The sequence below is a fragment of the Ochotona curzoniae genome, unplaced genomic scaffold (assembly GCF_017591425.1).
Source record: "Ochotona curzoniae isolate NIBS_2020 unplaced genomic scaffold, NIBS_Ocur_1.0 contig_4612, whole genome shotgun sequence".
In the NCBI taxonomy this organism is placed as follows: Eukaryota; Metazoa; Chordata; class Mammalia; order Lagomorpha; family Ochotonidae; genus Ochotona; species Ochotona curzoniae.
Window position 1 is genome coordinate 9,641,949 of NW_024466343.1, and position 27,917 is coordinate 9,669,865.

General features: G+C 37.1%; 1 pseudogene; it reads left to right on the forward strand.

Moving 5' to 3' along the window:
- The first annotated feature begins 2,814 nt into the window (after positions 1-2,814).
- Positions 2,815-15,834, forward strand: LOC121161024 (annotated as a pseudogene).
- The last annotated feature ends 12,083 nt before the right edge of the window (positions 15,835-27,917 follow it).

Sequence of the window (27,917 nt, forward strand, 5' to 3'; positions counted from 1 at the left end):
TTAAAAGACAAGGATTCCTACTTGAGGACATCATTGAATTTTACTTTTTGCTTTGTCACTGACTTACATAAATATGTGAAATTATCCGATGCATCTTAGAAATGTTAGAGCAAAAGCTGCATATAAACATTAAAGATTTTCACTGCATATGATAAATAAACTTCTTGTCAATACACTTTTTAAAAAATTTTTAAAAAGATATTTTCCCCTAAAATGTGTTTCAGAGTTGACAGATGTAATTTATACTTTCTTCTTATTTCTGTCTCATTTGAATCTAGGTGGAATGTAATGTATTGGACAAATAAAATGAGATAAAAGGAAACTTACCAGGAAGAAGAGTACCAGTTAGGTACCAGTTAGGCACAGAAGAGTGAGACAGAGAAACGGAAACATATAAGCTTGTATTGCAGCTCTCTGTTCTCATAGATTCTAAATTGGATAATTAATAAGATAAAATAACATGGTAATTTAAAATATTACATGCATCCTTTAGGTGAGAAATCTTTTTGACTGAAAAGGATTAGATGATTAATTGAATTCTATCCATGGAAAAAAAACATTAAGCATGATATTAATAAGTTTTCATGTTTTGTCTAGAATATCATTCTCACCAATTTGCATGAACATGATAAAGTTAGTTGGCTTGCATTAAAACACATTTTCAGAGACAGGACAAAGAAAATCAAATGTTAAAATAGTAAGGTTTCTTGTATGCAGTAAAGTTTTAGAGTTTTACCAACAGATTCCTTCTTATCTATGATTATTCTACTCTAATTGGAAATTACACAAATGTCAGACATTAAATCCAAAGACAAATGTCAAAAGGAATCCCAGAACCACCCAGTAATATCCCAGGCATCCATATATATTTTAGCAGATCATTAGCAATTGATAGCATTTCTCTGTCCATCTAATTGTTCCACCGAACTTTCCCCGGTGATTTTTCAGTTCCCTCAATGCATTGAGTTGGATTTAAAATGTATTGGTTTTTCCCCTTAAACCATTTCATTAGGATTTTAGATTGGCTGAGCACATTAAAATCACTGCTATGCGCTTGGTTTCTGTTTACCCGAGTGAGGCTGAGTGGAGCCCAGGGCAACGGTCATAATTCAGAGCCAACGAACTCTTTGCCAGAGGTATTTAAATAGTGGAGACTAAGGATATTTTTTTTTCTTTTTTTGTGCATGAATTACAAAAATCACTTCAGTTTTCCACTTCAGGAGTAAGTGAAGTGATCTTTGTTCCTACGAGCACGCTGAGTTATCTAAGAGGGAACCATTTCGAAAGCTGTTGTCAAAGAAATAAACTCTTAGTTCTTATTGTATTTCTTAGCCAGATAAGTCAATGAAATCTATGTTCCATATGTCAATCTACTAGGGTGATGCACAGGGTCATTTACACAGCTGATGTTCAAAACTAGGGCACCCTGGTCCCCAGCCCAAGTTACGATCAATAGTCTCTACTGTCTACAGGGTCGTACTCAAGGACTCATAACTATGATACGGTACAGAAGACTTCCTGACATTGGTTTAATACTACATTCACAGCAAAGCATCATTTTTTCAAATGTTGTGCTGCTTGACCACAACATACAGAAATGACTTTCCAGTCACTGAGAATAACAGAATTAGCCAGATATTGATATAATCAGTTACTACTAATCACCATAAAGTGTTACAGCAGGGTAATGAAACACTAAGCAGGAGAATATTTAGAATAACTTGCAAATTTCAACAATAATGGCTATAATTAAATTGCTGGGGAGATCATCAATATAAAAAATTTAAATAAGTAACATTTTTATTCAGTTAGTTTTAATAAGTGAATAACTCTCTATATTAACAAGCTCATGGCCATATTTACTTATACCCACCATGATGAATCCATGCCTTCTGCTTGTCAGCACCTACCAAACACATGATTATAAGTCGGGGCAGTTTTGACACCTACAGAATATAAGAACACTGATTGTGTTAAATGGTAAACTGTTAAGACTTAGATTTATTTTTGCTTTCCACCATACTGTTATGGAAAGCAAGGAATAGAATATTGTGAAACTGATTGTATCATTTACTTAAGTCTATTGACATTTTGCTGATTTTTTCACCTCATCAACAATTGTGTGTTTATGCAATTATTATACTTTCATATAGATTTCCTCTTAATAATAGCAATTAACATTTATAATTTCTTTATGATAGACCACAAGGTTTAGATTTAGTGATAGTTTTAACCTTAAACATCTTGGTGTGGTATTAGTACCTGCAATCTATAGCTTAGCAGTGTGAAGCCATTGAGAATCAAAAGTAGCAAGAGATTCACAGTCACAAAATGCTGGGACTGGCCTGAAAACTCAGGTATTCAGGCTGCAACATACATGTTTAAGTCTTTAATATGTTCTTGCCAAAACATAATCAGAGAAAAACCTAAATTTATTCTTAGAGTATTTTCTAATTTTTAAATTTTTTTAAGTTTTTGATTATATATAAATAGTTGATCAGGGTGGGAACGGTCGGCAGTTAGGGGAAAGTGGATGAGATCATCATTTCCAAATTTTCTTTTTCTCCTTCCTGTATCTGGGGGAAGAGGAGAGAGTTAAGCAGATGCCAACCCAGCTTCCCAAGGCCATGCAAAATCAACCCAGGGTCCCCGATGTGGAGCATGTTCCAAGGGTTCTTTTTAAGTGGTTATGATGCTTTTGAAATGCTGTCAGTCTCACCACTCCAAGGATAAGCAACTCCTTCCAAGGCCCTTTGGACGACATAGTCCAACTTAGAGTCTCCATTTTCTCAGATATTTTCTGCCATCGCTTAGATGGGGTAGTTGTCCAATTTGTTCTCCCCTCCTTCCTCTGCTATGGTATCAGATGACCTCCGCAGGCTCTAATGGGCTGCCATATCCTCTGTGGGCATTTGCCTATCATCCACTGCTCCGTTTTTGTTGTTGTTGTTGTTGTTTTCCACTGAGAAGGCCCTTTTCTGCCTCATGCACTCTATAGTGAGGCCACCAATCCTGGATGCAGGCCTTCATGTCCCTGACATGCCCACCTGTGCCATCTGCCAAACCCTTGCAAGTCCACACATCAACCCCACATAAGGGAGCCCCTAGGTGTCCAGTGGGCATTGCCTGAGGCCATTGGCACCTCCGGATGCCTGACCTAGGACCTGGCATACCCCACATATCTTCAGAAAAAAAATTTTGAATAGGCTGGCTGACTATGCTGGCACACTGGTACGGTTAACACAGATTTAGCATTAAGCATGCCTAGGATATCCACCAGCTATTAGCTGCTTTTCTCTAAGCAGTGTAACACTTGCCTAGGCACAATACAACCTAGGCCATTGCCCACGGCTGAAGGACTTGGAATCTTCTTAATGGCCTTCTGGAATATTATTTTTCTTGGTGAGGTTTAAATAGAATGGAGACAAATTTCACTTACAAGCTGGCTTATTTATATTTTAGAAACTGTGGGGACTGGCAGCACAATTAGAACAGTTGTGTTCAGATCCTAGAAATTTCATGAAGATATTTGCTTGACCAGAAAAGGATGGAATGAATTAATTCCATCTTGCACTCAGTAACTCTGGGACAAGTTTTAAAGTTTTTTAGGATTTTATATAGTGATGAATTTAAAAATTTTAGATACCAATGAGACTCAGAACAAGTACTACTGACTGCTGCCATTAGCCTGTGATGCTGTGTAGCTTTCTGGCATAAGCTGTTTCCACTCATCAGGGCACTCCCGATGGATCTGCTGTCTGTAGACCCTGGATGCAAAGCAAGACAGCTGTGAAAGAAACCCATCAATTTGAAACTTCATGTGAGTAGGCAGCTGTTTGTCATTGCCATTTCTGTATTAATTCTCATAATAATATCATACTCAAATTTGAAATCCAAAACATGAAAAAAATAACTTCCCCAGAAATTATAAAGTGGAGGGCAAGAAGACGATCTCATATCAGCAAAGAATTAATTACTCATTGCTGCAAATATGCTACAAATTTACTTCAGAAAATACCTAAGTCTATGTTTCTGCCAAGAACTCAACTATCTATTTGTATAAGACATTTGATGATGTTTAATACTGTAAATGTACGCTTTGGATCAGAATTTTGCATTTGCTTAGATTGCTAACTGCGAGTCTGTTGAAGACAGACATACTCCTTTGCACATTGTTATTTCAGATTAGTAATTATCTTATAACATCTTTGAATAAGTAATTCTGTGCTTATAACATATTCCTTGTACAGTTTTCAAATCATTTATTTTATTAAAAATGTTTGCTGAGATCAACCTTCCTTTGTGCTAATAGCAACAAAATACCTAAACTTTGCAAATCAAATTATCTCTAGCCAAACAGCCCCACGTTCAGCATTTAGAATGAGCTGCTGCCACATGGATTCAACCTGGCCCCTCTCTGCCCGTTACAGGCATTTGGGAGGTGAATAGTGGGTGGGAGATATCTCTCTCTCTCTCTCTCTCTCTTTTTCTCTCTCTGTTTCCCTATCAAACTTCCCTTTTCAAATAAAATCATACATGTTCACAAGGAAATAAAACATTACAGAAAACTGTATACACATGGAGAACTTTCATTGGTCTTAGCAATTCTGTATCTACCTTTTTAGTTTTGTAAACTCAAGAACAGTAACACCATATTTTAAAATTTTTATTTTTATTTTTACCCTTTTTCTCTTTAAAGAATTTTGGAGAATCAGTTATCTGAAGATGGACATGAAGTGAGCCCTTTGGTAGTTGAAGTTGTTTATTTTTACCCTTTTAAAAATTTAAGTTAACTTGATTTGTGGGTTCAATTTTTGTAGTCATTGAAATAATTATGGTAACGGCTGGTCCTGGTGTCTGAGCGATTCCCGGGGCCCAGCAAGTGTCCATCCAGAGCCCTGAAGACAAGGGGTAACACACCAAATTATGGACTTACTTTTCCACTCCAGCTACATTGGCCGTGCAGCCGCCAAGAACAAAAGCTGCGTCTCCCGCTACCTGGCCAACAAATGCAGCACCGCCTCGCGAATCTATTGCTTCTCTGAAGTACCCACAAGTGTATTTGGGGAGAAACTTCGAGAACAAGTCGAGGAGTGGCTATCCTTCTACAAGACTGGGGAGAGTCCACGCAAGAATCTGGATGTGATGCAGGAAGCCACGGTTCAGGTAGAGGAGGCAGCCGCAGAGGTCACCGCAGGCTGGAGAGGAAACGCCTGAAGGAGAAGCAGCGCCTGGCGGCACTGGCGCTGGAGTCTCCAGAGACCAGCAGCTGTACCCTGGAGGAGCGCGAGGAGGGGCATGAAAACCCAAAAAGAAGAAAAAGCAAAAGGCCCAGGAGGTTCCTCAGGAGAACGGAATGGAAGAGCCAGCCGTCACTTCCTTCAAACCCAAGAAAAAGCGCTCTTTTTCCAAGGAGGAGTTGGTTAATAGTGACCTGGAAGAGACGGAGGGCAACACAAGCCCTTCCAAGAGGAAGACATCCCTGACCCAGGAGCAGGTGATGGTGAACGGTACGACGTGGAGGAGGCAGACAGCAGGAAGGTCTCCAAGAAAAAGCGCGAGTTCTCTTCCTGAGGAGGCTGCTGGCTGCCAGCGCAGCACCAAGAAAAAGAAAAAGCTGCACAAGGCCTCCCGGGAAGGCTAGCACAGACACTGACTGGAGGATACACCCTCCTCCCCCAGCGACCCTTCCCAACCTGTGCCCCCACCCCAATAAAAACAAAATCACAATTAAAAAAAAAAAGAAAGAATTATGGTAAAAATGACAAAGTGCAAACTTTATTATAACAATAGCAAAATTTAATTATTGGGTCTACTGCTGACATTCAGTGTTGTTTGAAATCTCTCTTTTATTAAAACGGTTACTATTTCGTCTCAAATGTCAAAAAGTCCTATGTTTTCTCTGAGAAAAAAGGCACAGTTTTCACGTAGAGAAGAAAATAGGGATAAATGTATTTTTCGACTTGACTAGAAGTCAATGGGACCACAGCTTGCATATTTCCATGGTTCCATAGTGGGTGATGATCCAAGCCCAGTGCTACAAAGTTGCCTTGAATAACCAGACTCCCTTTGACCTTAGTGATGCAAGACACGCCTCAGCTTACCCTCTGTCAAGCCGGCTTCCTTGAAGCTGGACTATATTCAGACTCTTAAAAAGTAACACTAGGAAAAGTGTTTGCTTTCTTCACCTTCTGTTTCTACCCCTTCTCCTTGACGCCCCTGAGAGTAACCTTGGCTCTTATTTCTGAGTATACATATTATTTTATTCCAAGACAGGTATAATTCCAATCAGATTGCACTTGGCAACTTATTCAGAATATTAGTGTGTTAATTTCAGAACTGTATTGCACTGTGTAAGAGGTAAGTGCTTTTAGTAAAAGGCATTGATGTGAGGTTGGCACAGTGTACTGCTGGTAAGCAGTCAGCTTACTGTAGCTTATTGAAAGTTTAAGTGGAAAAGGGCTGTAATGGTGAGAGAAACAGGGATGGTTAGGCTAAAGGATAGGTGGGAAATTTAGTTCTAGGTAACATTATCTATGCTGTATTCTAAAACAATTAATATATTTGAGTTTTTAGAAATAAGAGGTAAAGTATTTCTCTAAGAAATAAAGCCATTTAGGCATTTAAATTTCGAAGGACAATTATTTGAAGTATTTATACAGGCATGAAAGTTCATGTGTAATGCTACTTAAGTTTTCTTTAAAATAAAAAAAATTGTTGCCTACAAATATGCCTTTTCAGTATTGGTAGTTTCAAACATACCTCATATTAGATAGAACAGCATGACAAGACTTTACCCACATTAACTATCCTTAATTAATCATTAGCATTTTGAAATTTTATTTCATTAATACATTCCTGTTTTTGTAATCTGATCACTGGGTAATTTCATAAACACTGAAATACAAAGTAGGGCTATTCTAGACAACAATGTGGCTGGTATCTGGAATTAAGACCATTTTAAAGAACATGTTTTTATTTGCTTAGGTGGTAGTAAGATTTAGACTGGCTAGTAGGTGTGACTCTGTTTCATGTTCTATGGACACTAACTTATTTTATGCCTGCACAATAAATTTAATAATGATTTTCTGCAGGAAATTGTGGAGTTGATCGATGTTGTCAAATTTAACAGATAACCTTTATATAGTTTGTTGTTGGGTAGGCATAAAGAGCCTCTGCTTGTAGAATGCAATGTAATTATTAAACATGATTACAACTGATTATAATCAATCAGCACCATCTTAAGTGCAATTTACATAGCTGCAGCTGTTGTTAGATTAAATCAATAGATAAGATACAATTTCTACTAGCTATATGATTATTTGAACAAAACTAAATACGGGAAGCTCATAGTATCAGAAATGCATAGAGAATTTTGACAACTGCATAGTAAGTTGAAATTTAATTTATTGCAAACTCATGTTTTCACTACAGAGGATGGCTTATTTGAGAGGTATTACTATTGTTTCACAGAGGTTGTCAGCAAGGAGTTCTGATGGTTGGTTCTGCTCCTGTCAAAACTTGATGCATAAAAATAGTGTGGTTGCTATTATACTCCCAGAGAAGCTAATGCTATAACAATTATGAAGTTAATTCTCCCAACTTCTAATTTAAAATGAAAGAAGATAAAATTGATAATGTTCACTTTTAGCCTCTCTAATGAAGACAGTCCAATCTTGGCCTCACATTTGAAACAGATTCACCAATTATAAATACGAATAGATTAGGATAAGTTTAAAAAAAGTATGTTGTCTTTAATCTACTCAAGCTGCAGATGAAATTTTTAGAAAAAACACCAGCATAGTGAGTGTAACAAATGACCTAATGTGAGTGAAATTGCTGCTTTATATTTAATTGCCGTGTGTAGCCCTTATCTGTGTTCTTGATGAGCAAAGGTCATCTCAGTTTTGACTTGTTGAACCATTTGTTTAGTGAGCAGTAGGAATTGGGGTGTGAAGTATTGTTATGCTTTTAAATCTGCACATGTGAATTACATAAAATTTGTTCAACTTAAATATTTTAAAAATGTATAGCAAGAACAAAAGAAAAAGAGGAAAGATGTGAGGAGGGGGGGCATCATTAAATTCTTAGAATTGCATTAGTAAAACACCTCAAATCTGTTTTCTTTACAGTAATGAGGGGAAAAATAAAACATCTAAATATACATGCAAAATCTTCAACTATTAGAAATTTTAAGGCAACTGATTATATGTTGAACAGAGCTAACTAGAACCTGTTTTACTAATAGCTGGTATAAATGCAAAAATATTACCTTATCTGTTTAATCACCAAAGAAAGAGAAACACTTGCTATTTTTTGTTATAAATCTGACATGAGGATGAAACCACATAATGTAGGTTCCTTGAATGTAACTAAAACGGAGTAAAATTAATATTAAATGATCTGTTGCTATAATTGGTTTAATTTTGTTCCTTGAACCAAATGTTGTTGGAGGAATAGCAAATGATGTACTAAAATTTCAACATGGGATTTTTTTCTATGCAATTTCTAAGCGTAATACCAGTAATACAATAACATCCAATTTTCAATCCACATGTATGCGGTAACTTAATCAGTAACGTGAAAGTATAAGAAGAAGAATCCTTGCAGCACCTGGCTGCAGCTGTTTGGCTGAAAGACAAGTTCACCACCAAAGAAGAAGACATGTTTAATGACTTTAAGTCTGAGGAAATATTCATTTAGAGCTCTGTAAGCATTGTGCAGCATTTTTTACCACTCAGAAACCACAATTAAACTCTAAACACCAAACCATTTTTTTTCTTTCAAATTTTAATAGCACACAATTAAGTTAAAATGCCAGAAGAGGTAAAAAGTTATCTCATGGAAAATACAGTGAACTTCCCTAGAGCATTCACGATCTAGTGCATATTTAAAATATTTGTAGGCTTTTGTGATGATTGGAAAAGATTTGTCTTCACTTTTCTTAGATTAATAAAGCGACAACCTTTTAAAAATATAAAATAACTTAAATTTTATAAAGAATTATAGTACATACTGATTCTGGGTATTTATTAGAGCTTAAGAACCTGAAAAATAAGCTTCACAAAAATTATAATGCAGAAATTCCTACGTAAATCATTCTCATGAATTATTGGTGTACCTCCAGGTAACACTAAGCTGATATGGAATGAAAAGGTTTGGTGGGAAAAACACAGAGATAACAAACACAAACTCTTTGGATACCATCTGTCAGTAAATATTAGAAACAATAATTTTCATAAATATTTGACCTTCACCTACTTCCTACTACCTGAAATAAATTGAAAGACAAAATAATTTCACCAAAGTATACACTATTTTACCAAAGTGAAGCAAAGTATAAATTAGTTTTCAAAAGTTTCTGCTTTGCCTTTAAAAAATAGGAGCATGAGCATATTGGGGTCAGCTTTTCTCCTGAATAAAATGTTCTAAGCGAAGGCCCCAGTGGGACTGGATGCACAGGTAGCATTGTCAGGCAGTTCCTGAAATTACCCGTCATTTGAAGTCAATAAGGTGGTCTGTTCCAGGTAGTTCCCCGTCTATTATCAGCAGATCTCACAGGTAAAAGATCAGTATACATATGTAGATATAAGGAAAAACAGGTGTCTCAACTAGGAACCAACATGAAAAGGTTCTGTTTCCCACAGAAAGGACCCAGAGACTCCGCCTTCCTCCCTCATCATCATCCAAGAACTTTTAGGAAGAGAAAGAGCCAGCATGTGAAAGATAAAGCATTCTTTCAGAATAGATTGATTCATGCAAAAATGCAAGTTAATCTAATGAAAACGGAGATGCCATTAATTGTCCCATCTCTATTCCCATTTACATATGCCATACAAAAAAAGAAGCAATTCACTAAGTGGGGAAAAAAAAAAACAAAACCTACACCTGTCACAGAAAATAATCAAGTTGGGATCAGCATTTGGTGCAGCCATTAAGATTCTTGTAAAGCTCATGGCTTTGTTGCAGTGTGTGGATTTGAGTCCTGGCAGTCTAATTCAGCATTCTGGTGATGCAGTTCTGCTAGGCAACAATGTACAGCTCAAGTAACTGGGGCACAGTCACCCAGGCGGGAGACCAGGCCTGGGCTGCAGACACTAGGAGAATTATCCAGCAGATGGGACATCTATCTTTATGCCTGTCAAATTATGTATTTTTTAAAATACGTTTCTACACTTAGTTGATATTCTATTTTGGTGCTGGACATGTTTACCTTCCCACTTCCAAAAAGAAAAAAAAAAGTTTCTAAATTATCCACCTCCCTTTTCAAACAACTTTAACAAATTATTTCCGGACCCCTTTCCAATTCTTTCTCTGTTGCATATCATGCCTCACACTCAATCCATACTTTCTTTTGCTTCTCTTACAAAAGTTTATTGACTGTACTACTGTTTTAATATGGCCTAACCTAGTAAATAAGAATGTCAGGTGCTAATTAGGATTGAAATTTATGTAATCAAAGAATGTCTTCTGTATGTTTCAGATATTGCATAAGTCCTGTAAAAATTATTCATCGCCTTTCAAATTTAACTGGGCATCTTGTATTCCAATCTGGCAACCTTCTACTCTTCACTATTTTTGCAATTTGAGTATTTTTTTTCTGGAATTATCCAATCAATTAAAGAAACATTTTCCTTTTATAGACTTTACATTATTTTCTTTTTAAATTATCCTAATAGCACAATAGGAAATCATTTAAATATGATAACCTTTGGATTCAAACAAACAAGCAGGATTCTTCTTCAATGCCTGAGAAATTAAGATTCACACATTCATTTTCCATACAAAAGCTAGGTCAGTAGGCCTCCCTGTGGCTATTTTACAAACATAATACTAATTCAACTCCAATTAAGATAAAGAGAATTCTTTTGATGCACATTCAGGCTAGATTTTAAAAGGCTCAAAATCCATTATATGCTTCATCACTCTCACTTGAGGTGAACATAAAAGGCACTCTTGTGGCAACCCCAATGCCCATTCCATCTCAGTTCTGCCCAATTTCCATACTTAACATTAAACCCCAAGCTACGTTAATGATACAGTGTTTCAGTCAATTATTTCTGGCTAGCAAACCACCCCAAAATGTAACGGTTTAAAAATCCAACCATTTTACTTGCTCACTATCCTACAATCTGGGCTTAATCCAGCTGAGTTGTTCTTTTGCTGGCAAGATTTCACGTGATCTACTGGACTGAACAGTCCAGTAGCATCTTGGCTTTGGACTTGGGCTCAACTGGAATCTGGGATAGGTGGATTTCCATCTCTGTATTCATACCAGATCTCTCTGCAGCTATAGGGGCATGTTTGAGAGCTCATGCCATGCTGTCTTTCAGAAAGACAGTTGAATTTCTTGGTTTCTGAAGTTTCTCAAGCAAGCAGATTTTTCAGACTTTCTTAAGTAAAACAGAAAATTGTTACTTAGGAGCTTTACACCATGTTGGTTTAAGTGAGACCAAGGTTCAGACCAATTCAAAAGAGAAAGTTGGGATCATGGCTAATTCAGACCAGTTAGTATAACAAACAACACCGCGATATAGCTAAGTGTGGTAGTGACAGGGAATATGATAGTTTATTCCTATCTATTAATAAAATAGCTTATAGCATGTAACACTTAGATATTTCTTAAATATCTAAGAGCAGTTACACCTAAAGAGATTTCTCCACATACTTGTTGAACACCTTTTGCTTGTCTATTTACTTTTATTGTAACAGAACAACATTCAATCACAGGTTTTAGTTGCACAAATTCATATGTTTCAACATTTGTGTAATAGTTTAGAAACGTTATCCCAGTTGGGCTCATTTAGCCACAAAGAACTGCATTTTGTTTTTTTTTTAATAGCTGAGTAGTATTCCATGGAGTAGATGAACCAAAGCTTTCTTATCCAATCTTCTGCTGATGGACATTTCGGTTGCTTCCATGTTTTTGCAATTACAGATTGTGCTGCTATGAACACAGGGGTACATGTTGGTTTGTGGTGAAACAGGTGTTTTGAATATATTCCTGACCGGGATTTTACTCTTTTAGCTCTGCCTTCAGACCAGAGAAGGTCTCCCCAAGAAGCCGTTAAAGTTATCTGGACAATAAGATGCTGGACTCTATGCTGGGTATGTGCTTGCAATGAAGGGATCTCAACTGAACTTGAACTGTGATTATGCAGTAAGGTGGAGGAATCCACTATGGGAGGAGGGTTGTGGTAGGAGCGGGGGAAATCCCAGTGCCTATAAAACTGTATCACATAATATAATGTTATTAACAATAATATATATATATGCAGAATTCTGTACCATAAATCTGTAGAATAATTTGTTGAAAATTTAGGATAATAACAAGAGGCTCATCTCATACTCTTGTAAAATTAAATCATGTAACATCATTGCTTCACAATTTTGTATTAATATGTTAATGTTTGCTCAAATTAAAAAATTAAAAGACTTCTGCAACTTGTCTTGAGATAAATAAAAATTAGGAAAATAGATTTACAAAAAAAAAAACATTATTCACTTAAAAAGTTACCAAATATATGATACTTTTTCCTCCACCCCCCCCATCAGATCTCTGAGATAAACATTATTTTAACTTTAACACCATAAAATTTGTATCAGGCAAAATGAACCTATAGTCATCACCATAGACACCTTCTTTTGCCTAATATAGTGCCTTTTAGTGATTGGCAGTACTTGAATTTGGGAGGGCTTTGCGGTGAAGCAGGTTAAACTATCTGCAATGACACAATACTGTGTGGGTGCAGAATCTACATCCATATCTTAACCATCTCCATGGTAATATCTGTGTAAAAACACTGTGGGAGATCTGGATGAAGCTCGTGGCTCCTGGTTATGACCTGTCCAAAGCCCTGGCCATTGCAGCCAACTAGGAAAGTGAACCATCACGTGGAAGACAGCATTCTCTCTCTCTCTCCAAATTTTTCAAATGAATAAATAAAATCTTTTTTAAATATATAGTTTATAATCAATAATTATATAATCCTACAGAAGACAATCAAGTAAACATGGCTAATTATCTTTTCCAGGTCAGTAATGTTCTTAATATTTCTTTCTGCTTATTGTATAAGATCTATAAAAAGTATTTAAGAGTGTACAACTACTTTTGGGCCTCTTTCTGTCTTCTTTTACTTCCATTAACTTTGGCTTTATACATTTTTAAGATATGTTATTATGTAAATACACTAGCTTTTGAGGTGCTGAACTCGCGTTAATTTTTTTTTTCTTTTTTTAGTTGATAACTACAATTTCTGTTAAAGGTTGCTGGGGAAAAATGTGTGGCCACCTTTTTTTAAATCATTTAATCACATGAAGCATTTAATTGTCAACTGGTCTAAATGTGGGTCATTCCCTCTCTGTTGTTTTGAAGTAGACGCTTAAGATGAGAAATGCAGAATATGACCTTCAAAGTCCCAAGACTAAACAGGTCATTTTTTCCCTTCCTGGATGATTTTCAGTTGTACACATGTGTCTAAGCTTATGCCTGGATCACAGGTGTGCTTTGCCATAACTTCTCCAAATGAGTACATGTTATCCATTTCCAGATTATATAAAAGCCAATTTGAATATCCATGTTGCTCCCTGCATAAGCAGCTGCCCAGTTTTTATACACTATTCAGTTCAAGTGAAACATATCTGCTGTTTAAATAGTAAAAATGTATGTTGAGAGTCTGTTTTCCTTTTAGATTTTTCTTATACTTTTATGACCACAGTACTAATAAATCACCCTGTTTGCCTTATTTGAAATAACATGCATGGCTCTGCGCTGAGAAATCACCATGTGGCCGGCTGTCCCCATGGTGCAATGGGCCCGGGCCTGAGCATTTCTGGAACCTGGGGTTGAAGACTTATGGGAGGAAAAAAGAATGGTTCTGGTGGGGTCCTGGGATTCACTTTCAGGTAGACAGAATGAGCCTGAAGAATTCCCACATCTGTGGATTGTTGATTGATTTTGGAGAGGGTAAGGAGATGTGTAGGAGGGAAGAACACTGAGGGAATAATTTGCAGGAGAGGATTGACATCTGTGAAAATCTCATCGACGGAGCCACTACATTTGCAGGTAATCAAGGGGGCTGAGACTGAGCTGTTTGGAGGGGGAAGCTACAGGACTTTTGTGAGTCAGAGATGCACCAGCCCACATGGAAGATGTCAGCTGGGTAAGTTATTATAGCTCACAGCTGATGACTACACAGCACTGCACGTTAAAGCTGGGGCTGGAGGCCTACCAGGCAGGGTTAGATCACAGTACCTGTCTGTAAGTCACAGAACAGAGGATGGGTAATATCAAGTTGGGCCATGACCCTAGCACATGAGAGAACCAGGTCTGGGGGGGCAGATTCTCTGGGGGTTATGTAGCCGCAACCCTGTGGAACTGCAATTTCTACTAAGTAGCTTAAGAGCTGAGTGTGGTGACAGCTGAGCTAGGCATGACCATGAGACCCTCTGACACTCATGGGTACTGGAGTTGGAAACAGGACAGGTTGGCCAGGTTGTAGCACATTCAGGCACACCCAAGAATTGGGTGTGGATCAGGCTGGGTTACAACATCAACTAGCTGAAATCCATCCTGGGGGCAGGCTATGCTGGGTAAGGGCCTAGCACCCACTGGCTCATGTGAGATTTGGGTCTGGAATCAGGCCTGATGGGGGAACTTGGGACGCTCTAGTGGGACATAGCCCACCCTGGAGAGCATGTAGTTCAGGCCTGGGTGTTGGTCAGGCCTTACAAGGAAACTCCACTTTCAGCAAGTGTGTAGGTTAATTCTGGAGGGGAATGCTGGCTCAGCAGTGTGGCCTAGCGGCTAAAGTCCTCACCTTGCACGCGCCGGGATCCCATATGGGCATCGGTTCTAATCCCCGCAGCTCCACTTCCCATCCAGCTCCCTGCTTGTGACCTGGGAAAGCAGTCGAGGACGGCCCAAAGCTTTGGGACCCTGCACCGTGTGGGAGACCCGGAAGAAGCTCCTGGATCCTGGTTTAGATTGGCATAACATCAGCTGTTGAGCTCAGTTGGGGAGTGAAATCATCGGACAGAAGATCTTCCTCTCTGTCTCTCCTCCTCTCTGTATATCTGACTTTGCAATAAATAAATAAATCTTTAAAAAAAATCCTGCAGGGGAATGGATCAGACAGGGCTGGACCAAACTTATCCTACTGACAGGTGCAGGAGCCACGTTGGAATAAAAGTCATGCTGAGTGAGGCTATCACAAATACAGTTTGCAGGAGCCAGGGATGGGAGCAGACTGTGCCGGGTTATGCTGCTAATGAGAGTTAGGTCTGGGGGTGGGCAACAGCATCTGATGGCAAAGCCCAAGAAGAGTGATGGGCTATGTAAACTGGGTCAGAGAAACCACTGGTATGTGCAAGATCACTGCTTGGGAGCAGGCTTGGTTGGGGATTTAAGGGGATGGACTACCTTAGTTGTGATCCTCACTGTGGAGCACAAGAGCCAGAATGAGGGCAGCTATATGGGCTGTACATGACGGCACTGTCCTTTGGCATAGGTGTGGACTGGGTCTGAGGTATGCCAGACTGGGTCAGACACTAGCACTCACTGATGCTCATGAGAGAGGATGGACTGGGCTAGGACTGCTCATGAGTGTAGGATGAACTGGGCTAAGGTCTCAACTCCCAGTAAACCATGTGAGAGCTGTGTCTGGGCATGGATCAAGTGTGATTGGACTTTATCTTCCAACAGTAAAAGGTGGAATGCGTGTTAACAAGTTGGGCAAGGTCACTGTTCCTGCGAAGGTCGAAGGTGGACTAAGTCAGGCTGAGCCAATGACCCTGGGTTTACTACATGAGATCTGCCACTTGGAGGAGAGCTGAAATTTGAGAAACTCCTTTGTCAGGACACAGTTCCTGCAGTCGAGAGCCAGACTGGCATAACCAATTGTATCCACTGGTGCATGCATAAGCCAGAGTGAGCATGGGCTGGTTGGGCTTTGTTACAGCATCAGCTAGCAAGGGTTAGGACTAGGAACAAATACTGTAAGCAAGACTGCAGAATCATCTGGAAAGTACAAGACCTGGGAGTGGGAGTTGGTCCAGTAGGAAAACTGGGTGCTTCTCTGATGGGCTGCTACTCTCACCGGTAAGCATGATAACCACAGCTTGTATCATGCCTGGATAGATAGGCAGTGTCACCCACCGGCATGAATGTGGGATGTGGATTAGTGGGGTTGGTTTGGTTTACTTAGGCTTCAACACCCCTTGATGTGTACGATAACTGAATGGGATGTGAGACCAACTGGACCAGTCTGCTTCACAGGAACCAGGGATGGAGGCAGGCCTAGTGGGGACTATTAGGGATTACTCTGACTAGGCTGCAGCTCTGCTGGTATATGTGAATGCCGAGTGTGTGGTGGGCAAGTACAGGTTGGACTGCAACACCCTTTGTTTGCATAGGAGATGGGGCTGGAGACAGAAGCGACTCAGTAGTTACCACTACCAGTGTGTGCTTAGACTGATGCAAGTGACAGAACCAGAACCTTACTGGCAAGTGCACACAAGAGTCCATTCTGGGATCACTTCAGATAAGGATTCTTTGGGGATCCCCCCAACTAAACCCCTGGACTCAACATGTCAACTATGGGAAGAATCACAGAATCTGTTCTGATGATGCATTGCAGGTGTCAGAGCTGGGCTTCATCAGTGTCTTAGATCCTTAGATGGAGCAGTGGATGGCATAACCAGAAGCACATGGAAGAATATGGCAGTCCACTGGAGCCTGCAGAGGACATCTGGTACTGTAGCAGAGGAAGGACAGAACAAATTGAATAACTAGCCCAGTCAAGCGTTGACATCAAATATCTAAGGTGAACTATGTCAGCCAATGGACCTTGGAAGGAATTTCTCATCCTTAAAGTAGCAAGATTTATAGCATCTCAGGACTATCAAACCACCTAAGTTGACCTCTCAGAACAAGCTCAACAGTGGGCACCCTTGGATGCTGTTCTCCATCTCTAGGTGCTCAGTCAATTGGGAGACTGAGTGTGGCTACTCTCCTTTTCTTCCCCACCCTCAGATATAGAAAAAAAAGAAAAAAGAGAGAATTTAGGAACAATGCTCTCACCCACTTTTCCCTAACCTTCAACCCTTTCCACCCCAAACAACTATGTAAATATCAAAAATTAAATGAAAATAAAAGAAAGAACTAACATTCATCTCAATCGGGGGCGGGGGGAGAGGGTCCAAGAACTTAAGATTTTTGTTGTTTTGTATTTTGTTTGTTATTCTGGGCATTTTTCTCAGCAAAAAATCCTTAAATATTAATTTCCTTAGGCATACAGCTTCCTGAGATAATGAAAATTAGCTCATTAGCCTTTAGTATAAATCTATGCCGATCCGAAGCCAGGAGCCTCTTCCAGGTCTCCCATGCGGGTGCAGGTTCCCAAAGCCTTGGGCTGTCCTCGACTGCTTTCCCAGGCCACAGGCAGGGAGCTGGAAGGGAAGCGGGGCTGCCGGGATTAGAACCGGCGCCCATATGGGATCCCGGGCGTGCAAGGCGAGGACGTTTAACCACTTGCGCCACCGCGCCGGGCCCAAGTATAAATCTATAATTGACATTTTTTAATTCTTTTTCTCAAGCTTCACTTCTGATCAGTCATGATTTCTACTGCTTCTGAAATGGCAAATAATTTCATAACAAGTTAATTTAGTGTGATTCAGTTAAATGAATATTAGATATATTTTGGCAAAACCCTTCACATTTTTTTCAATTCTTATTTGCTTAATTTTGTAGGACATGTTTCTATGTCCTACACAGACAAAAGGCAAGAGAAACAAAAACTTCATAGAATGTTAATGTAATATTTTCAAATAGCATACTTATATATATATATTCACTGCATATTATATATATGTTGTATACATACTTATGTAATGATATGACAATATATGGTATGCTAGTATATATAGTTCAGCATGATTTCCTTCAAGTCACCATAAAATATGCCTTGTTAGAAATACTAAGCAAAACTACATGCACTGGTTTAGACAGAGGTACTCATGGAGGCCACATTTTGTTCTTATATAGTTTGGACATTTCAATTTTATTTAAGGGGATTAAAACATGAAAACCACAAAGTATAATATGATGTAAAACAAACAAAAACAATTTCATATTATCACTTTAAATGCATATTATTTTAATGATTTGATTGTATTACCAATACTTAAACCTAATGGAAAAATTAATATTTTATTTGAGAAAGAGCTACCTCTACATATAGATACACATATCAATGTAGAAAGAAGGAGAGAAATACCTCTCTCCTCATAACAGCTGACTCTTTTCTTAAATGCCTGCCAGAGTCAGGGTTGGCGGAAAACTAGGCTGGAATAGGGCCTAGAACCCAGGTCTCTCAAGTGGGCTTCGGGAAATGAATTACTTGAGAAGTCATCGCTGCTCTGTTTCCCATGGTCTCCACTGGATGAAAACTGGAGTCAAGAACCACACTTGGGAATCAAGCCCAGTCAGGCCAGATGACTATTCCCAGTATATTTTAATGACACATTTTAATGAGGAAAATAAAACAGAATTCTCGAGCAGAACTCTGTCATTGTCCATCTAAATTTCTATCTAGTCTACTAATTTAATGAGGTTAGCATTATCATTAAACTCTGTGCACATGAGTGTCTTCATCTGCATAATGAGGGACTGGCACAAGACGATCTTTTTTCTAATCAGAATAAAAACTCATCTGGGCAGCAATGGAGAAAAAAATGCTAAAGAGCAAGAAGTAATGAGAGTGTAGTTAACTGAGAAAAAGTTGATTTTTAAAAAACAAAAATGTAAAAGTTAGCTGGGGAAAAGCACTAAAGAAAATTTGAAGGCATTTTAAAATGTAAAATTGATTATATTTAAACATAATTAAATTTCTAAATTACATGACAAGAGCAACTTGGTCCTCTAGTAAAAGAAGCATGGATTAAAATAACTTACATGGAAGCTCAGCATGGCCACTTCAATCACAAACTGGGCTAATTAACTTATTGTATAGGATTTTATAAAGGTTAAGTGTAAGGCAAATGTAACCAGTAATTTAAAATTCATTTGCTCATTTATTCTTTTCTCATTCTCTTAAATGAAATAATATCGAGTTGGAGAAAATAAATAGTCCAATGAACAGGAAAGTCCCCACTGTTGCTTGCTCCCTTACAGCCTGAAAATTTGATTTCATTCTAGCATTTGGAAAAATGAAATTGCTTAAAAAGCTGGGTGAGTTATGAATTAGCTGGTCCTGATGAGGCAGTACTAACAATAGCCTCACATAATGACTACCAGGGAGCCCAGAATCAGTTTGACTGTTCTTGGCTCCAGTGGCCATCCCACTGTCCAGAATTTAGAGATCTTTGCTCTGAAAACAGAGAAACTAATGTGACTTAGTGACATTTAAGTGAAACTAAGTGACTTAGTGACTAAGGAATATTCTCTTCTCACTAGTACCAAACAAAGGTAGCATATTTCTATTATAATTTCTAGGTTTTAAATTTGAGCTTGCATCAGATGCTTCTATTATTACGAAAGTTTGAATCATTTGGACTAGTGTCCTGAACTAAATATTGCTGTCATTATTGTAAATAATACTAGTTAAACCTGGTGTTACTCATGCCCATTCAATGTAAATCAGTTCTACTGTAGCGCTTGCTTTAGACATGTTTCTTCATCTGTAAATCGGGATATGTTGAATGAGATTATTTCTGAAGTCCATTAAATTGCTTCTTCATTCTCTAGTCACATCTGATAAAATACGGTATTAAATTGACATTTCTAGAGTTTTCATGTTGGAGCTATATTTGTGACTAATGGGTTGTAAGAGTATGGAAGAAATAGGCCAATTCATTTGATTAATTTCAGTGCAGGAAACACAATCTAGGTTTCATGTATACTAAGTATAATTGAAATTTGCAAAATACTAATTACCCTGAAAAATATTTACTGGAAATAATAGCATACAACAAATAGGTCTTTCTTTTCATTATATTGTACTTGTTTATATTTCAATGAAAGCATTTTGTATCTTATCATAATCCATACTAGTTGTTTGCTCACTAAATGGGAAAAAAAAGCAAGAATGCTTATACAAAAATACTGTTCAGTCACAAATCTTACAAAAATCTGTTAGTTATTGAGAAATCATTTATTCCTCTCCTCTTGCATTTTTTCATTATAAAAGGACAGAAATGTAGAGAGAGATCTCTAAGGTTTATTATAACCTTTGAACCAAAATCCTCATATGTGATCCATTAACTCCAAATATATTCATATCCATAATAAATATAGGAAATTTATACTTGTTGTTAAATAGTGGGTAACTTCATGCACAATAAAACATTTAATTGCGGTTTCTTTATCATTGCTCAATAAAAATCAATACATTTAAGTTATATTGTTAACAAAAAATAGCAATCTTCAACATGCTATTTTATTAAATAATGTATAATATAATGGTCCTACAGTGAACATTTTTTAATTCTAGACCAAAGCTGTTTTTTATTTCACTCTTACATTAGAACTGAGTTTCTAACTGACATCTATATCTTGGTAAACTACTGATTTCTTGCTTGTAAGGACATAGTTTTAGATTCTTGAAACTTAGGATTGAGTAACTGGTTATTTGACTAAAGTAATGGTGCATATGCTACAAAAGTAATCATATTTACACAGAGCTAAGGCATAGCAAACCTGCTCTTTTCAATTATGCCTTTATTATACTGAACCTGGTAAGAATATAGAACCTAAAAAATAATAAGATGAAATCCTGGTTAAATAGTGCCAAAGAACAATCTCCACATTTTTCTGTTGTGTTCTTAAAACTCAAATGAGTGTAACAGTGATACTTAACCTGTTAGTCAAGACATTTGATAAAATAATCATATTAATGAATCTTAGACACTAATGAAAAGATGTATTGGATGTATTTGTTTATAAAACTCTCCAAAATCATTGAAAGTAAGAATTATATCATGTTATCACTAATGTGCATTTCTATAAACATAACGGGTTAGTTCTGATCTAGTTGCAATTGCCAACAAGTAATAAATGTGGCTAAATAAAAGGATAAATGAGCAATATCATGAAAAATGCTTTTTAGGAGTTTTGCAAATTTTCACTCAAAATGCCTTTAAAATTTCAGAAAATTAATGTATTTTTGTGCCTATAAGAATATTGCTTATGCATGCAAAGATCTAGAAATAACAATTGGGGCATAATAAAGACACAAGCAAAATAACATTTTTAATGAAAGAATAATTTCTGACATTTAATTTCTATTAAGGAAAACCGTGGTAAGGACACTTTCCTTGTTACCTGTTTCAAAAAATATTTGTATGTTCATCATGACTCGCAATATACTTTATAAACTAAATGTAAAATTTGGATCTCAGAATATTTCTATGGTTCCCCTATATCTAATTCTGTCTTCATCTATTAATATATAAGCATCTTCTATCTTCTTTCTTGTTAGAAAGAAGATGTTCATATCCTTTCTTGTTATTGTTCATTTATTTTCTTGCTCTTGGTATATGAACATTTTCTTTCTTGTTACAAGAAAATGAACAAAAGATCCAGTCATTTGTGCAAGAAATATAGATTAAGCGCTAGCTTTGGTTTAGACACTGCAGCAACAGCCATGTGCCTCAAAATTGTGGGTTCATTTCCACACCACTTCAGTGAATGAAGCAAGTCATCATTTACCTTATTTTTACACCATTTAGGTCAGTATGACATTTTCTTAAATGTCATATTTAATTTATTTTTAAATTTTCTTAGTGTATGTAGCTGTTGCACTATAGTATATTAAGCAGACAATAGGATTATATCTTTTTAAAATGCCGATATACATACCATAATTTGGAAAATAGTTTATTGACTGGTGACATCAGCAAGATAGCAAACTACAGATTCACTGTGTACTTTGCTCACAAAAAAGTATCAAAATAATAGCAACAACATTAAAAGAAAACAACTACTAAAAGTTCCATGTCTGAGGCAAAATATCAAATTGCAGGGGAAATTACACAGAGATGCCAGAGTGTGGAGGACACAACAGCATCATTAAAAATGAAACTAAGTACAAAGCATCTTCTACTGCATCTCTCCAACTGAGACCAACTTGAGCCAGAAGGAATATCTCTGCTGGCAAAAGGCGAGGAGGACGCTAGAGCGGTCCTCATCAACACCATGAATTTTAAATATTTGTTGTTAGAGAAGTCTGTATTCTACACAGGCTCTAACCTCATTTTTTGGGTTATTAGGGGAATTCACACTACTCTTTGTCCTGTTAGATACCCCATCTATGTTTCTGTGTATTATGCCATCTTAGCAACAAACCCAACAGAAGTCCTATGTAGTAACTGGAGAGCTGTCTCTATTAGCTCAGTAAATTTTGTATTTGGAAACAGCTGTGCATCTCTGCCTTCCCTCCAAACCCCAGAAAACAGTCAGACAGCCCAACTCTAGTAGACTAGCTTACCAAAATTTCCAGGAAGTGAAACAGTGGATTCATCCTCTTGTGGGCCCTAGGAAAAATCTTGAAAACCGATCTCATAGAATTCTGCCCAGGGAAGAATTATTAAATGAAAAAAAAATATCTACATTATAAACTGGTAAATGGGTAAGAATAATAGTACAGTCAGATATGAACATATTGTTACAGGTGCACAAGAACTATAGAAAACAAGGTAACATGATTTTTTCCAAAGAACACAAACAAATTCTAACAGAATCCAAAGACAAGAAAATTGAAGAATTTCCTGAAAAAGGATAAGGAATCGTAAGTTTAAGGAAAATAAGTGAGAAATTTAAAAATATAGGCAGACAATATGAAAAATTGGGGAAACTAGTTCTTACATAATTGAGAAATGCAAAAAAATAAGCAGAGATTATTAAAAAGAACCAAAAGTAAATTCAAGAATTAAACAAGTCAATAAAATAATTTAAAAACAGAGTTCAGAGCCTCAACAACATACTGCAAGAAGAAAAGTGTCCTGAGATTAAAGACATTTTAAAAGAACTTTGGCCATAGAATCTATTAATAAAGAGCCTATAAAGATTTATGCAACAACAAACAAGCAATTTTGTCAAAATTACAGAACAAAGAGAACTAAGATGGCCTTCATATACTTGATGCCTGAAGTCCGAAAACAAAAACTAAAAAGGCACACATGCAGTATAGTAAGTCCACAACCGGGCATCTAATCAAAAGCAATTGTAATTATCAGCTGAAGAGCTGTCCACATCCCAGTACCCAAAGCAGTGTTATCACAGTAGTCAAGATATGGAAGCAACTTAAAATGTTTTATACACAATGGATGTTAAAGGGCCCATCCTTTAAAAACAGCAATAAACAAAATCTAGTCATTTTCCACAATGTAGATGAGCCTACAGAATTGAATTGAATTGAATTGAAACAAGGATAACGCAATAAATCTGTATGTTCTCAGATCTATGAGGATACTTCCAAAGTTTATGACAATTTCAGTTACATGATAGATTCATTTGGGTGAAGAAAATTTTGAAATCTTGAATGTTTGTAATACACACTTTGAACTTTTCATTGTATTCTCATATGAGGATTCTAAAGTTATTGAACTTGGAGAACAGAATGGTCATCAGCAGAGGCTGAAGCAGAGGAGTAAGGAGAGCCATTGGTCCATGATACATGCATAAAAAAATATGCATGCTAGCATTCTATTCTACAATGTGGTGACTCCAACGAGATAAACTATGTTCAAAGTAGAACAGAAGAATTTGTTCTCATTACAAATGAGGGGTGTGAGGCTATGCATTGCTTGTTACTCTGATTTAATAATACAAAGTTTATAAATGAGTAGAATCTTCACAATGTGCCCTCTACATTAGTATGATTATTTGATAATAACATAATCAATGATAAATATTGTTGAAAAGTGAACATTTTATTGTGAAGGTTTTCAGTACAATTCATTATATTTTATGAAGAACTATATAAAAGGAGTACAAATTTTGAAGTGCTCATTACTATGATTTGATAATTACACATGTATACTTGGATTATTTATGTATTAATGCCATAACCCATGAATATGTAAATAAAATTATTTTCATGGAAAAGGATGCATAGTACAATACATAACATGTTATACTCCAAATTATTGAGATATAAGGCACTAAAAGAATGACATCCATTCTCTCTGAAATAAGACGATCTTCATGCAAAATATGAACCAGACTTAAAAGTTAGAAAGTATATAGATATATTTTCATAGTTGAACTGGATAATGGAGACTAGCATACCAAAAAGTCAAGATATGTTGTGGTATGCATTTCTATTCCTGAAGAAAAGCATCCCCAACAAAACTGTCGAGTATATATGAGCAATAGGATGCTGGGCTTTCCACTAAAGTCTATACCTGCATCATCAGGTCGCATACCAAGAGTAGAGTGATGGACCTGTGACTGTGGTTGAAGGACTATTCCATTGTAACGATATTGGGAAAATCAATGTGGGGAAGGAGAGGGAACAGAAACAGTGGGAGGGGAAATCCCTGAGCTTATGGAGCTGTGTCTCATATATATACACAGACATTTATATGTCTTTTGGCCTCAGATAAGCTTAGCTCTGGCTGTTGCAGACAGTTGGAGAGTGAACCAGCAGATGGACTATCTTTCTGTTCTCTCTCCTTCTCTCTGTAGCCTTCCTTTCCAAGCAAAAGAAATATATATATATACATATATATATACACACACACATATATACATATATAATATATAAAGTATATATATTTAGATATATATGTGTTGAAGAATACAGTGAGATTAAATTATTTTTACATTTGATATTGAGCTGAATAGTATGGTACAGTGTGAAATATCAAATTAGACTATATTACTTATCACTATCGATTAGTTATATGCTTTGTAGTACAAACTATCAGTTTCAAAATACAAGATATTATTTCATGCTATGATGCATCTTTCTTTTCTGAACTTATTATCTTCACATATTCCTCTGGCTATTTTGGCATCATTTAAGCCCAGGTTTTATGGGTTTATGTATTTACTTTTCAGGTTCGCTTTCTTTGCCAGAAAAGGAAAAAATGTAGGACCCCTTCAGGGGCAGCGACGGGCGCAGCTGTCCTGTCTTGTGTCAGTGCCAACTTCAGGCTTTTTAGTCCAACACAAGTCGGTGATTCATCAAGTAACTCATATGTGTAAAAGTTTATTAGTCCCTTTAATAATTACTTTTAAGGACAATGGATTACATACACAGAATTTTCATCTTTTGGTTTCTGGCTAATTTAATAGAATTCAACTGCGAATTTGCAATGAAACGGAGCGGGCTGGCTCTCAGATACTGCATTTAACCCCCATGTTGAGACTACAGGAGCTTTACTCCACCGTGGTTTTCTCTGCTGAAACTGAACAGCAGCAAGATGAGTAATTATTAGATGCACAGCAAGTTTCTGGATTCAGTAGTTTGGAAAAAACTGTTTTTCTTTCTTTCTTTCTTTCTTTTGTTCCCCCGAAAACATGGGAAAGCATGTAGGGAGGAAAAAGGATTTTCAAAGCAAGTAGGCACCTTTGAAACGGAAATTTTACCCTGAAGTGATCCCAACGCAACAAATGGAGTTGTTTGTGATTCTCTTTGGAACAGCATATGGCGTGCTCCAGAATATATGATATAATAATAATAACTTCTTCACAGGGAGGCCTCATGTCAAAAATTGAGCTCTTGATAGAATTAAAATATTTTCTAAATATACTCAGAAACTTAGTTTGAACTGTAGCTGTAATCAACAGTTTGTTTCTGAATGATAGGGACAAAATTCATTTTAAAATGCATCTATCATTTATCAGAAATGTTCTTCAATCTTCTTAAAAGGCATTTACCCACTCATTACGTCCTCTTTCCCCTCTGCTTTCCTGGCTCCACGTGGCCGTGTTTCAGTTATGCTCTGACGGAACCTTCAAACGTGAGGATGATGAAGAATGGGGTCTGCCTCTGTGGGGAATACGAAGCACAAGGACCAGAATGCCAAGTTACATAAGGATCAAATTCGATTTTGCCTAAAACTCTGGGGATTTAGAGTTCTGTGTTGTAGTTATGAAAAGAAAAAGGCGCTGTGAATGGCACAGTGCGTTCTGCGGCTTTGCTGTCTTGGGCATGGATGATCCACTTGCTTCTGCTTCCTCCGTTTCAGAAGTCACACGGTGCTTGCTGGGTGCTTGTTGTTTTTTTTTCCACATCACGGGTTTTAATTTCCATTTGAACCTCAGCATTAGCACACAGATTTAGATGGTTAGTTTTATGTCACACACGACCTTCAGGTCATACATGAATGCATTTTGAAGCCATTGATGAAAAGATTTACGTTTTTCATTTGTAAATAACTGGAGAAAATAGTTCTATTGAGATACAGAAATAATGGTGACATTACATTTCCCTAATGTTTTTAGCATTTATTTCATAATTTCAGTTCCAAACTTGTAGCTTCATTGACTTGCCCTACTGGGAGGTCTGCAAAATTGAAACTGATTTGTTGAACATTGGAAGTAATACTTTTGGGAATGCCCTGGCAATGGACTAATGAAGGGTTATCCACTGGAATATAGAAAATCATATGGCAATGTGAATAATATTTAAATGATAACATTAACGTTTGCCTCTAAGTATGTTCCAAAATTGTTCGAAATGGGACAATAAAAATGTCAAAGAACATCCTAGAAGTTTTATTCAGTGGAATTCATGTGTAATATGTGCAGCTGTCTATACGTATGTACTTAATATGTACTGAGAGAATGTTTTTCTATCCACATTAAAAATGCTGCTGCTGGCCCAGTGTGGTGGCCTAGCAGCTAAAGTCCTTGCCTTGGGCATGCCAGGATCCCATAGCAGGGCCAGTTCTAATCCCAGCAGCTCCACTTGCCATCCAGCTCCCTGCTTGTGGCCTGAGACAGCAGTCAAGGATGGCCCAAATCCTTGGGACCCTGCACCTGTGTGGGAGACCTGGAGGAAATTCCTGGCTCCTGGCTCCTGGCTCCAGATTGGCACAGCACTGGCAGTTGGGCTTACTTAGGGAGTGAACCATCAGACGGAAGATCTTCCTCTCTGTCTCTCCTTGTCTCTGTATATCTGACTTTGTAATAAAAATAATAATAATAAAATAAAATAAATCCTTAAAAAATAAAATGAAAATGCTGCTAAGATTAATTGAGCTAACTACTGGATGTCAGTTTAAAAATACCTGGAAAAAATCAAAGAATTCAAAAATTTCCATAATAGAGAATGAATTAAAATTTTTCATTTATAGAAATCAGATTAAAAACTAATTCAAGTACTTTTATCCAGCCTCGTTATTTCATTTAGTTTTCTTTTCTTTAGCAAATTTATTTTCATTTAGTTTCTCCTAGGCTCAAAGTATTATTGACATTCAATAAATTCTGTTCTGAAGTTGTTTTTATAGAGCTTTCAAATTAATTTTGTACGAACATGATCCCTTCGCAGCATCATCAGAAGACAGAGTAATTCTCTCTGGATATCAGTGTGTCTGCACATTTGAGAAGAAGCACTGATCTCACCCTGGATTATTTTACCAAAGGAAGCTATTCAGAAAAATGGGTTGAAGAATACAAATTGTATTTTTTTCTAAAACACACACACACACACACACACACACCCCTTTATTAAATGACAGATTAGCTTATTATCCTGTTATAAAAGTAAAACCTGTTTGAAGCAAATTCAGGAGTACTTTCTGAATGTTATAGAGCATTATCTTAACTAAAGAAAGGCCACCATGATGATAGATGTCACCTATTTTCTTAGCATTACCCTGGGACACTGGGTTTCAGACAACATGCTGCTGAAATTGCTGGTTGTATAAACACCTTTCTCTCTGATCCTGGAGTTTCACTTTCTGTTAAC